The following is a 13,345-nucleotide window of genomic DNA, read 5'->3' as shown; positions in this document are numbered from 1 at the left end:
TGTTTTAAATGTATAAGAAAGCTGTTCACACAAATATTCGAGTATACATCATCAAATCACTGTAGTCTTAAATTGCATTTAGCAGTGGAGATGCTACAGATTGAATACAGATTCCTGAAGTGTTTTCTGCCTTATAAAGACACTCGTCTCCCCCCACCAAAAAAATTAATTAACATTTAGTAACCTTGTGAATCTGTTCTGTTTCATCTGTAAAAGAGGAATGCATTTTGGATAAAATCCCTTTCTGATAATGTCCTAGACTACTAGTTCGTTGGCATTGTGAGAAACAAAATATGTTGCTGCTTTTTCTTCAAAATGGTTATACACACACTGCTGATCTCCAACGTTTTCTTTTCCTTTTTTGTGTGAAAGTCTTTACAGACTGAGACACTCTAAGTGCCCAGTGTGACTTAAAATGGGACTAAGGGAAATTTCATTCCAGTTTTATCATTAGCCTAATAAGCAAACTTAAATATCTTCCTTTCTCTGCACTTCAGTTTATGTCTCTATCTGATTAAAACCATGAGAGTTCTTTTGTTTATAGTGTTCTTTGAGATCTCTCCAAAACAAAAACTTGATCAAAGAATGAATAATATTTTGCCATTTATTGTGTTCTAGATTGTGTCCCTCCATCAAAGATAGATCTGTTGAATCCCTTCATGTAGCAGGCAATGTATATTGAATAGTAAGTTCCATTCTGTTCTTTCACTTATTGGCTGAAGAGCATCCATCACCCTTCATTTTTCCTTTGAATTACAAGAATTAGAGAAAAACACTGCTATTGTATACAATATTGTGTATTGTATATTGTGACTATAGTGCTTTTTGTGGTATACTTCAAGGTATACACATATTAAAAAAATTTTACATGTCAGACCTGGCTGTGAAGATTAATTTATTTTACTGAAGTCCAGATGTCCACAGCAAATATATCTACATTGAGTTATTTTCCTAAATGGCTTTTATTTCAGTCAGGAAAAACAAAGAATTTAAAGGCATAAGTCAATTGAGCTGTTTTAAATGTCACCTTGAGGATGAGAAGAATTGTGCTCTGGGAATGCCCATTTTCTCCACGGATGGAAAAGGGGCTGACTAGTCCTAGCATCTGCACTAAATCAGATAAATCCCTCTTTGTGTGAAGGGCAACAAAGCTTGTAAAGGGTCTGGAGAGCAAGTCCTATGAGGAGTGGCTGAGAGACCTGGGGTTATTTAGCCTGGAGAAAAGGAGGCTCAGGGGTGACATTATTGCTCTCTACAATTCCCTGAAAGAAGAGTGTAGGCAATTGGGGTTGGTCTCCTCTCCAAGGCAACCAGCGTCAGGACAAGAGGAAATGGTCTCAAGCTGCTCTAGGTTGGTAAGGAGGAAGAATTTCTTCATGGAAAGGGTTGTTAAGCACTGGAATGGTCTATCCATGGACATGGTATAGTCACCATCCCTGGAGGTGTTCGAGAAATGACTGGACATGGCACTTAGTGCTATGGACCAGTTCCTAAGGTGGTGATCGGTGAAAGGCTGGACTTAATGACCCTAAAGGTCTTTTTCAACTTAAATGTTTCTGTGATTCTGTGAAGCACACAGCATCACTTATGTGTAAAGTGCAATATCCAGAGGAGGTCAGCAATACATTTACTCTGAGGGTCACAATTCCAGTGAATTATTACGATATTTTTATGTGATTTAAACTGTCAATAAAATAAAATAAAATAAAATAAATTGGTAAAAATAATAAATAGTTAATATTGATCAGTTATATAATTATTTAATCAGCTGTATCCTACATTTGGCTTCAAAAGTTTCTGTTCTACAGTGAAACATTTACACTACTCTACCAAAGCATCACAGTGAAGAAACATAGTAAACAACAGCCAGTCACTTCACTTTTGGTTTTTGGACATTTTACATAGCACCTAAAAGAAAAATTAGGACAGGAAAAAGAATGGAAAATATTAGTATTCAGCTTACCATTCTTCTGTGGTGGAAGAGCTCTTCCATTTTTTATTGATTCTGCTTCTTTGAAGGGAAGATCAAGCTGAAGAAGCTGTAATTGGAAGTGCCCCAGTTACAACTAGAATCTGTCAGAAGTTCATCTGCTAATCATTTTGCTTACTGCTGCAGCCTGCCTGTCTACAGCTTTCTCCCTTGGGAGCTCATTGCCTTTGTAGTCTGTAGGTTGTTGTCATTTACAGGTAATTTCCAGATTCAGTTCAAAGAGTGAGTTTAGGTTTAGCAAGTCTGAAATGGCACAAATCTAGCTACTGCAGAGATTAGCTGCAGGTATTTTCAGGTGTTCTTGTCATGCTTCCACTGAAATGACCAACAGTCAGCCAAGTTTTACAACCAAACAGAACCAAGAAGAGCTTATTTCATTGACTATTGGAGATTTGGTAGAAATTATTTATTCTGCAACTTTAATAAAAGCTCTCTTCCCTTATATATTGTTAGCACTCAACATAAAATTCAGATCTCAAGCTTCATTTTTGTATACACCAGTCCTTTTAAAAACCCAGACAAGTTTTCGCTCCATATGTATATGAAAAAGCCTTGTTGGAGACTCAAGGGCTCTCAGCTTTCAACTTCATCTAAAGCAAGAATATATAGTTGGCTTTGGTAGAAGCAAATATCAGATAACAGAAAATAATACCTTGGGAAGGAAGCAAGAGAACATCTCTCTATCAGTTTTAAAGTGAGACGAAAACTAGTAAAATTATTGTTGACATATTAATGGAATTTTGTTTATGATAATATCTTTATGGCTTAATTGCATTGTCAGTTTACTCTAGTTAATAAACATCTAAATATACATATATATATATATATATACATGCACATACTCCCACACCCGCACCCACATATATATATATATATATACACACATGGAAATCCATATGCACAGTGCTGTAATCTATTCTTTGTCACATGGGTCATGTGCTATACAAAGCAGAGTTTAATCTTCCCTCTTCCCTCCTCTGTATTAACCAAGCTCTCATTTCTTATTGTGCTTTCTACTTCTTTCTAAAGGATTAGATTTCTTTTATTGACGAGCCTGAAATTCAAGTCCTACTAGTTTTGCTTGTGTATCACTGAGTAGATTAATGTCTATATTTTTGTTAGCATATTTATGAAGTGTTGATTTTGATGCTCATTTCAGTGATTAATCATTTGGTGATCTAGATCTAAACAAACACACTCCTTGACTGTAAGAGCAAATTTTCTGTGTGACTCCCAACAACAAGAAAGAGTCAATCACATAAAACTACTGCTTATGTTTTCCAAAATAATCTGAAATACAAGAATCTTTCAACACACTGATTAGCAAAAGAGGTTATTCTGTAAGGGAGGAAAATAAATCACTGAAACTGATTGTTCAATGCAGAGCATCCTTTAAAAGCACAAATAGAATCTGAGCCAGTACTGGGAGAGAGCATTCTAAGCTAAGATTATGCTGTTATCATATCATGCACTTGAGAGTCCTCTGGTAGAAAACTTTGAGAACAATTACTCACTGATTAATAGAGAGGATATTAATGTCTTTCAGAAGATGCAGTAAAAGTGTTCTTGAGTCTCAAGAATCTAAGTTTTCATTAAAAAATAAGCAGCTTCCAGTTATCCTCATTACAATGCGGAAGAAGTATAGGTAACAAACTGAAAAATTTCAGAACCACGGCTCAGGATGGTAACATTAATATGGAAGGGCTTTCTTAGTTCTCTGAAGTGAAATTCTGCACAGATCTAGAAGATGTAACCCAGAAAATAGGAAATTTGAAGTAAGTATGTGGTTCTGGGAAAGTAGTTCATAAAAAAGATAGTAAATATACTTTGGATAGTAGTGAATAACAATAGGTGCTGAACATCTGTCAAGAGGATGGAACTAAGAGAGTTCAGGGAAAACACACCACCTTGAATAAGTTTTCTCTATGCAGGCAATCATTAACATTAAAATTTAAAAGAAAGCCAAAAATACTCCCCATAAAAAAACCCCAACCCTACAGCAGCATCAACAAAAAGGTAGAATATAACATTCTTAGGTGTGTTTTATTCCCAGCTGTGTTTAAATTGTATTTGTTCCTATGGCTTTTCCATGCCCGTACAAGTCATTCTCCGGCTGCATCCTTCTCCAATTATGTGTATGGTTTCCACACAAAAACCTGCAGCAGCAAGTGAAATTTGACCTTTTGTTCCATGCTCCCCTCAGACCCATGACACATGGGAGTTTGTTCCTAACCAAACTTGAAAACATGTCTCTGACTTAGAAATGAAACAAAACAACAGTGGAAAACAACCTCTTGCTTTTTAATTTAACACCGCCCCATAAACCACCACAATAATACAATCAAATCTTAATGTTGTAATTAATATTTCCATAAAGCCCAAAGGAAAAAAATATCAAGATTTGTTTTACATATATAACTTTCAATACTGACCTTTAGATAACAGAACTGACTATGTTGAGCATTTTCTTTTGATATAGCTGTGTTTGTTCTCTGGATGTTTTGCTGTTTAAGGTACAGATACTTCAAATGTCTTCTAAAGGGTAGGGTGCTGGTTTTGTAAACATTGAAGATAAGTTTAAATCATGCTAAAGGTAGCTTTTTAATTAGATGAACATGGGTCATTTCTGACCATGCCTAACTGTTGCTATTGCATGAATTCAGAAATCTATATATGAATGAAATGCTTCTCTCCTTTAGAAGTTATACCATGGGCATACCAAATAAAGTTTGGAGGAACTTGTTTCAGCAAAGTAAGTGAATTATTCATGAAGACACTTGATTGTCCTTGGAATATTTGGGATATGAGCATTTCATGGGACTACGTTGTTGGTATATCCAAACAATCCCACGTTTGTTTGGTTTTTGTTTGCCTGATTGACAGGTTGAGTTTATGACCTTGGGTGTCATTTTTGTTTATCATAATTCACAGAAGTGGCCTCAACCTACATCATTAATTTATTCAAAATAAGCTGAAACTTGGAATCAGTCATTTTGTGCAGCTAATCAGGACCCTCAGAGGAAGGAAAGGATGAGCTTGATTAAGATTGCAGATTGAATTTGAGACATTTTGCCTTCATTTCCTCCCTCTGTGACTCCTGGTATTTCTGCCACAACCTTCTGCAAAAATCTTGACTATGCAATATATTGCTCAGTCCTCTTTTCTTTGAAAGAACTGATATTATTCCATGTAGTTATATTGCAATTCTTTTGGGCAATAATTGCTACTTTCTTTTTTTGTGTGTGGACTCTAACACAATAGGATCTATGTGTAGTTGTTTTGTGTTTGTTGCTTGGGTCTTCAAAAAAAATACAATACTAACAAGGTATCAATCATATTCCACACTTGCACATTTGTCATAGGCCAGATCTTGACTCAGCAATCTCTCATAGTTCATAGCTTATTTTATTTTACATAACTGAACTAAAATCTGCACCTGATTTCTCCTCACAGCTGGAGATTATTACTGTTCTCCCTGCTGTAAAAAGGCTGACATAAATACAAAGCTATCCTATGGGGAAAATTGCACTAAAATAGAAAAAAAAAAAAAAAAATCATAATTCCCCCCATTAAGAAAACCTTAAGGCATTGCTAAACTATGCAGATTTTGCGGGGTGTAATGTCAATAACCTTATCCCTATGTCCAAGGATGGACAAGGCACATCCACACTCAACTTGTTACCAGAGCCAGGAAGGGATGCCATGGGAGTGAGAGCAATTAGAGAAATTGAAGCTATTAGATTCAGTATTTGAGGGAAGGCAATTTAATTTTGGAACCATCTCTCTGTTGGAGGTAACTGTTGCTGTAGGGAGCCCAGCTGCAGGAAAGAGGCTTGATACTGGATTGTGGCATACCCACTAAACTGAGCTTTTGTGTTTGCACTGACTGTGGCACAGGGAATGTGCTACTTCCGTAACAGCACAGCTTACTCCTGGCAGATATTAAATAAACTGTGACTTCTGCCAGAGCTTGCTCCTGTGGAATTCAATTTAGACCCCATCATGAGTGTGAGCAGGTGATTTGGCTGACTCTTCCTGTGGCGATTAACTAGTTACATTACAGTGCCTGGATACTTCCAATGGGATCAATCAGGATATGTTAATTGCACCAAGATAATTTTAAAGTGGTGTAATGGGAAATTTGTTAACTTGGGAGAGATGTTATATTTTTAACAGTAAGGGGTATTGTTATTATTATTCTTTTGAACAGGTGGTCTAACAGCATGGAAGGAACCATGACGCTGACAACAAGAGAAAAGAGAAGGATGCAGAGAAATGAACCAGCAGGAAGTTCAGAGTTTGTTTAGATAATTTGAAAAACTTATTAGTGGATGGCTCATCTGCACCAAGAAATACAGTATGCTCAAAATGAAGGGATTTCACCAGCAGGACTTTATATTGCTTTCTCAATTGCTTTTTTCTTTAGCTTCGGAATGCTTTAACAGAGGGAAAAACCTTGGATGGTGACTTTTATACAATATTATAAGTTGTAAAAGCTGTTCATTGGGAGATAAAGAGGAAAAAAAATTAATGAAGATACTCAGGAACTGCTGGTGATGCTCTTTTTATGGCTGATCCTGTCTTCTTAAAACTGAGAACTCACAAAAGAAGAGAGAACACAATGTCAAAGGTAATTTTTTCATCTGATGCTGATCATTGTGAGTACTTAGTTATCCAGAGAAAGGCAACCTTCATCCAGGGCCACCACAGCAACTCCCATTGCTAAAGGTAAAACAAGATTCAGGAAGAATGGGACATTGTTGAATGCAGCCTCTAATAGAAGCTGAAAATTGCTTATGGTAAGAAGTGGAGTAGAATAAATGAGAAAAGGAGCTTAAGAAGCAGAGAATCAGAAGATTTAGCAGATGAAATAGAGAGGAATTGCAAAATTAGTTCAGTATTGAAAAATATTAGATTGCAATAAACTGGGGCTTAGCAGTATGTTTGCTTCCATGGTGGAAGTAGCTGTGGGTTAGTCCCTGAGGGAATTGCAGTTCCCTCAAAGGACAGACAGAAGTGAATGTGTACTAGGGGTAACTTCTGGGCTAGTGTTATGACTGCTAGGGGAAGGACAACAGGGAATCTCTTCCAATCTCAGTCCCTTCTTTTCCTAGCTATAGCATAAAGGACAGGCTGTTCCCTCCTTGCTGTCTTGTAGAAAACTTATTCTCCAAGTTCTGGGAGTGTTTCTGACTGTAAACCCTGATTGGATATACCAGCTGCTTCCACTCAGCCTTGAATTGAGCGCTTTTAACTGTGGATTAGGAAAAAGCTTAAGATAAACTCTCTCCATTACATTTTTTTTATTAGCCAGCTCAGAGAGCCCTTTTTTCAGCAGGCTCATTGTTGCAAATCCAGCGCTGAAGTGATCAACTCTCTCCATATGTGGTGTATTGAGTACCCCTGTTCCAGGATCATGGGTTCCACTTTGGGAGCAATGCACCTAGCAGTTAGCTGACACAAGGCAGGGTAATGTGGTGTCAAGTACTGGCACAACATTTCTTATGAGAGGAGAAACTAGTAGTTTTGAGATATGAAAGGAGTTGGATTGCTGCTGCTATTCAGTCTCCTGCTTCATGCCACAGTTGTGGACATGGGCTACTGCTCTGAAACATGTCTTTCTGTTAGTTCAGCCACTGAGCAAGCAATAAAGCAAAGAATCATGTGGCATGACAACAGACAGTTGAGTGTATGATTCACAGAATAAAATAAATAGCACAAATTTTAGAATATATTTGATAAATTCAGAAAGTAAATTAAAAAACAGAAAAAAGTTATTACTGTCTGACCTAATCTATTCATTTTTCACACTATCAAAATGAATAGTAACTTGATAACTGCACAGTAGGTATTATTAACACAAATAATAATTTTATGTAACCCTTAAGTCCATGCTAGATCGTAAGCATTTCCAGAGACTTGTTTTAAATGCAGGATAATAGATACCTTTCAATAACTAGTTTACTTACATTTCTATTATTGCTTATAGTCTAGGTTGGCTATTTTAGTTGTAGGGGTGCAGCGCAATATGATGCAGTAATGTGACAGTATGCAAAGTAATTGGGAAGAATAAGTTTGTTTTTTTACACTATTTGCCTTTAGAGGGATGAGTAGGGCAGAGTAAAGGAGGAGATACAGAGTGGGCTGGACCCAAGCAAGCGACAAATATGTGCTGCATTATGAATGCAATATGAATGGCAGAGCTGGTCATTAATCACTGGAAATAGGGAGGGACATTTCAAATAGGGGATTTTTATTTAATATGTTTATTCAACTTTTAGAATATTTATCTTACAAGGAGGTAGTCACAATTGAGACTAATAAGTCTCATTTATAAAAAACATACAGTGAAATGTCTTTTGACAAGATTATAGAACTGTCCTGTAAAGCATCATTTAATAATAAAAAAAACATTAGAGATTGTTATGACGACCTTAAAAACATGCAGTGATTAAGTGGGGTCATAAAAAACGTGAAAACAGATCAGAATTTATGAATAAATCAATGGTCTCATCTGTACTGTTGTCTTTATTTATTGGTGTTAATATGTTTGGGATGTTTACTGTAATACAATATATTTCATACTTTGTGGAGATCTATGAAAGCTATTCCTCCCCTTATCACTTTTGCAATTTATTCTGAAGAACTACCAATTCTAAGATAAGTGAGATTCTTTCCATACCAGAATGAAGGTTCTGTTTTTTGAAATCATTAAATGCCCATTGAGATATATTTTGGGCATTTATAATTATCTGTTATTTTATCTCTAGGGACCCAGGTCCTACCTCTGTGGTAAATCCTGGCATTCACTCCACGCTGGTGAGTGACTGAACTCCTCCTTCAGCATTGTGTGGCAGCACCTGACAACCTGGGAAGCACTACTTCCCTAATATTTTATCCGAGATAATTATATTAAACATTGTGCCAGAATCTTAAGCGTAAAGGTGGTTTAGCCTGGAGAAAAGGAGGCTAAGAGAAGGCTTTGTTGCTCTCTACAGCTCTCTGAAAGGAGGTTGTGGCCAAGTGAGGATCAGTCTCTTTGCTCAGTCAGCTTACAACAGGACAAGAGGAAAAGGCCTCAAGCTCTGCCAGGGGAGATTCGGGTTAGTAATCAGGAAGAATTTCTTCATTGAAAGGATGGTTAAGCATTGGAATGGACTGCCTAGGGAGGTGGTGGATCCACTGTCCCTGGAATTGTTCAAGAAATGACTGGACATGGCACTTAGTGCTATGGACATGAAATTTAGTGCTAAGGTGGTGTTTGGTCAAAGGTTGGATTCAATGATCTTGCAGGTCTTTTCTAACCTTGATGATTCTATGATTCTCTTCTATTCTGTAATTCTATGAAATATCTGGTTTATTTGATCCTTCATACGCATTAGTCTGATGAAATGTAAAATGGTACATAACAACAAAAAATCCCTATCTAGAAGGGAACAGCAGTGAATGACCTTATCAAATGTGTAGAAATTCACCTTATCAAACATGTTAAGCATTCTTCCATTATTCTGGGAGGCTCTTCTGTCTTAGTTGTTGTAGTAATTTAACATTCAATTTTGCTATGGTGTTGTAGTGGTCACTATCATGACATATGAGGGTTCCCTGACTGGCAGGTATATGAGGATGGAGACTGGGATTCACAGGATTCCACAATACACAATATCACAGATGTTTCTGAGAATGTCTTCATTACAAGTTACTACAAAGCTATTGTTATTAAAACCAAATTCTTAGTATATACATACACACAAGTCTCTGCAAAATTTCTACTAGGAGAGCAGTTAAATTTATATATGTATGTATGCATATATATTACTAGAGTAAAGCAGTTACTGAGTTCCAGCTATGGGAGCAAATACATGCTTATGAACATTTGCCTGTGTGTGTGCCCCATAAATGCATCATACAAGCTGTTACTGCTACAGCAATCACCAAGTTGTTCCAATCATTGAAGAAAAAATTGTCACTTTAGTGGTTACCCATGTCCTGGTGTCATGGAGTGCGGAGTCAGGCAGGCACCCCCATCAAGACTGGTCTGTCTAGGAGACCTTGTGCAGGTTAAGCACTGGAAAAATGTGCAGAGAAGCTCTCTTTGAGTAGGCAGCAATTTACTTTTTGTACTTTTTACTGTAGATACATAAGAGGGTGCACATTGTCTGTTACTGGAATAATGATTGCTGATTCCTGTTTTCCTGGGAGATCAGTTCATTATCACAGTTTCTTTATCCTGGATCCATCAAGGTTTCTTTGTTCTGCCAGCTACTCCCCATCACACAGAGTTTTTGGATGAGCTTATCAGAGATGTCTTGGGACTCCAGCTAAAGATATATCCCTTTTTGTCAGTGTGTTTACCAGGTCACTGTTGTGGTGGCTTCTATGAGGTGTATGATGCTTAAATTCTTAAGCATCAATTTTATTCTTACTTCAGTGAGAAATTTAATTGGTCATAATTTTTAACAAATGTGAAAGTAGTAAAAGAGTGTGCTTGACACCTTAGAAATATAACTGTGCACTCAGTCTAATGATGTTTTCTTTTCTATACTTCTTGCATCAAGACTCAAAAGACTTCTGTGTGTAGAAAACCAGAGAAAATTAAAAGAACATTTCTGGGTAAAAACCCCAGTTATTTGGTTTGGTTTGGTTTAATTTGGATTTGTTTTGTATAGAAAGATATAAAACAAGCGGTTGGTTTTTTGTCTGAATTATAAAAGTACTTGATTTTTTTTCACTGTGGCATGAAATTAATTCTAACTGCTTTCATACCCTTTCTAATTCTAACTGCTTTCATACTCTTTTTGGAGACTGGAAGTCAGAGAGATGTTAAGTGAGTGTCCACGGGCATTGAAATCACCCTATAAACTTTAATTTTCTGGGCATTTGGTCATCATCCTCTTTTTATTCTCCCTTCCTCCCCCTAATCTGTGTGTCGTGCAATATTCACAGCAGTCAGAAAAGATTTGCAAAAAATAAAGGGTTTTGTTATTTTTTTAAAAATGTTTTAGGTCAGTGTTCAGTGAAACGTTTATTACTATATTTACCAGGTGTACTGCAGGGGCCAATAAGGTACCATAGCAGCATACCAGCATTTTCTAAAAAGTAAAACCAGCACAAATTTTGGAGCATTTTAGTGAGCTGTTGTAACTCCAGTCTGTTGTAGCTGTACTTGCTTTCTCTTCCATCCTGCAGGGCCATCCATATTTTCTTGTTCAACTCACTAGCCATGTAATGTTCTGAAGACCAATGTTGGGGAAAGCTCTCCTTCAGTGCTGAGGACTCTATTTATTTGCAGTTATGAAGGAATCATTGTGAAGCAGCAGGGAAAGAAGGATGGATAAAATAAAGATTTGTCCAGTAACTGCAAAAGTGATTACCATCTAATTCTTCATAACATTGTGTGTTTTTGGTCCTACTCTCTTTCAATGAGGGTATTGGGTGGGGGATCTCTCATTATTCAAAAAATATACATATCTCCTTATAACTAAGTGAAATACTGGAGTGAAAATATTTACAGAAAGGGAGTGAAGACATCCTAGTTTCAGTGCACATTAGGAAACTCCTTCAGCATTAAGGCAGAATAAAATGTTATATATAGATATATATTTATAGTCTCCATGTGTCCTTATGGTGGGCTTTTACCAGAAGGAGAGGCAATTTCATCAAGGAGATGAAAGTCAGTAACAGATATTAATCCGATTTACCCCCCCTATATGCAGTCTCCTTTGCTCTTTTGCCTTTCTAATCCACGCTGCCTTGGACACTGCATCTGTTCCCTGCCTTCACTGTCAGTGCCTAAAAACCAAGGTAGGAAATTCCAGTGCTCTAACATTGCTGAGAGTTTGTCTCCCAGAAGATACAGTCCTGGACACACAATGTTGCTGCCTAATGCTTCGGTCACCTGAGGAACAAAAATAAGGAGGAGATACCAAGTTTCCTGTGGTACTGACATGAAAATGTCTAAGCCTTTCTTCAGCTCTTCATGGTGACATTGTGAGCTGGAACCTCAGCCAACCAATAGACATAAATATTCCTGGAACTGACAAGGAATGAATGTCAATTAACATGACAAAATCACATTGGAAATGCTTTTTGCTGTATCATGTACATTTTGTTCTTTCCTGCTAAGAATAAGAGTTATTGTAACCACAAGGCAATTTTATCTTTGTCTCCAGAATGTCCTGATCAATATCTCTTTGTTGGTAGTATGTAGCAATCAGTATCATCCCTAATATAGAAGGGTAAAGAACCCAAAAGTAGCAAATTTTCTACAATGTAGAAGTAAAGGTATTGATTGCAGGTACTTGCTCTTTGGCCCAAATTGTGGGTGCAAAGTATCAAGTTAACATTTTTCCTCTGTTTTTCTCATCCCTGCTACATCTTCCTGCATGCATCCAAACATCACAAACAGAAAAACAATAGAGCAACAAAGCTTTCCAGAAAGAACAATGGGAAGAGTGAAAAAGATCAGCCCTTTTCTGGTCTACATTATTTAGCAATTAAGTTGTAAGCTCCCTTCTCTTTTCTTTTAAAGAAGAGTTAAATATTTCATTATGTTTTGGATTATGGGAAAAAACCTACCAACCAACCAACAACAATAGAAAAACCCAAAACCCAACCCAGTATAAAACTAAAGGGAAAACAATTGAAGTGCTAAACAGAATAGATCAAAACCCTTCTCTTAATCCTATCCTGTCAATTATAGCCCTCAGATGTGGGGGAAATCTGCTGACATTTTGAGATTTTTAAAACGGGGAGTATTAGAGGTTGCATGTAGGAACACACTAGTAACAAAAGTTTCAAACATGAGTCTGTATTTGGAAAAAATTTCACCAAATTCCAAGTTCAAAAATGTCTGCTTTACAAGTCCTGCTATACTTATGTTACAGCAACAGGTATTAAGATGATACAGGGATTGCTAATCATCAACTAGCTGAAGTGTCTGCAAGGGTTGAAATGCTCCATTCACATGGGATTCTAAAGGAATACCAGCAATATTCTGAAGAAAATAGTCAAGCTGCAGATTTATAGTGCTGGAATTGGACTATATGTCTTTTGTAAAACTGTGGCACAGCTAGCTAGATTGCAAAGCAAAGTCAGAAACAACATGACACACTACAGCAACCAAGTTCTCTCAATTCTTACAGGTTTTTCAGCAGACTATTTTTATTGATATATGCCTTCCTAAATTTTCCTTCTGTTGTCTTATAACTCATAGTCCTTGTAATGCTGTGAATATTAAGATGGAATGAAAACCAGAAATGGGAGAAACATAATTATAGGGAATAAATGTATATGAGTTAGAAAAAACATAAGATGGTTTATTGTACCAAAACCATAAAATAACCTATAAGCTATGCA

General features: G+C 36.7%; 1 long non-coding RNA gene across 1 annotated transcript; it reads right to left on the bottom strand.

Moving 5' to 3' along the window:
* Positions 1–1,525: 1,525 nt before the first annotated feature.
* Positions 1,526–12,194, bottom strand: LOC121659183. The gene is made up of 3 exons (XR_006014198.1): positions 11,914–12,194; positions 1,964–2,039; positions 1,526–1,683 (listed from the first exon to the last, which is right to left on the bottom strand). It is a non-coding gene; the product is annotated as an uncharacterized LOC121659183 (long non-coding RNA).
* Between the last annotated feature and the right edge of the window lie 1,151 nt (positions 12,195–13,345).

This window comes from Corvus kubaryi, unplaced genomic scaffold, assembly GCF_017639235.1.
Source record: "Corvus kubaryi isolate FWS band 111438036 unplaced genomic scaffold, C.kubaryi_AGA036_p1.0 split3-73, whole genome shotgun sequence".
NCBI classification, from domain to species: Eukaryota; Metazoa; Chordata; class Aves; order Passeriformes; family Corvidae; genus Corvus; species Corvus kubaryi.
The sequence above is the reverse complement of the archived record's forward strand: the minus strand, read 5'-3'. Positions and strand labels throughout refer to the sequence as shown.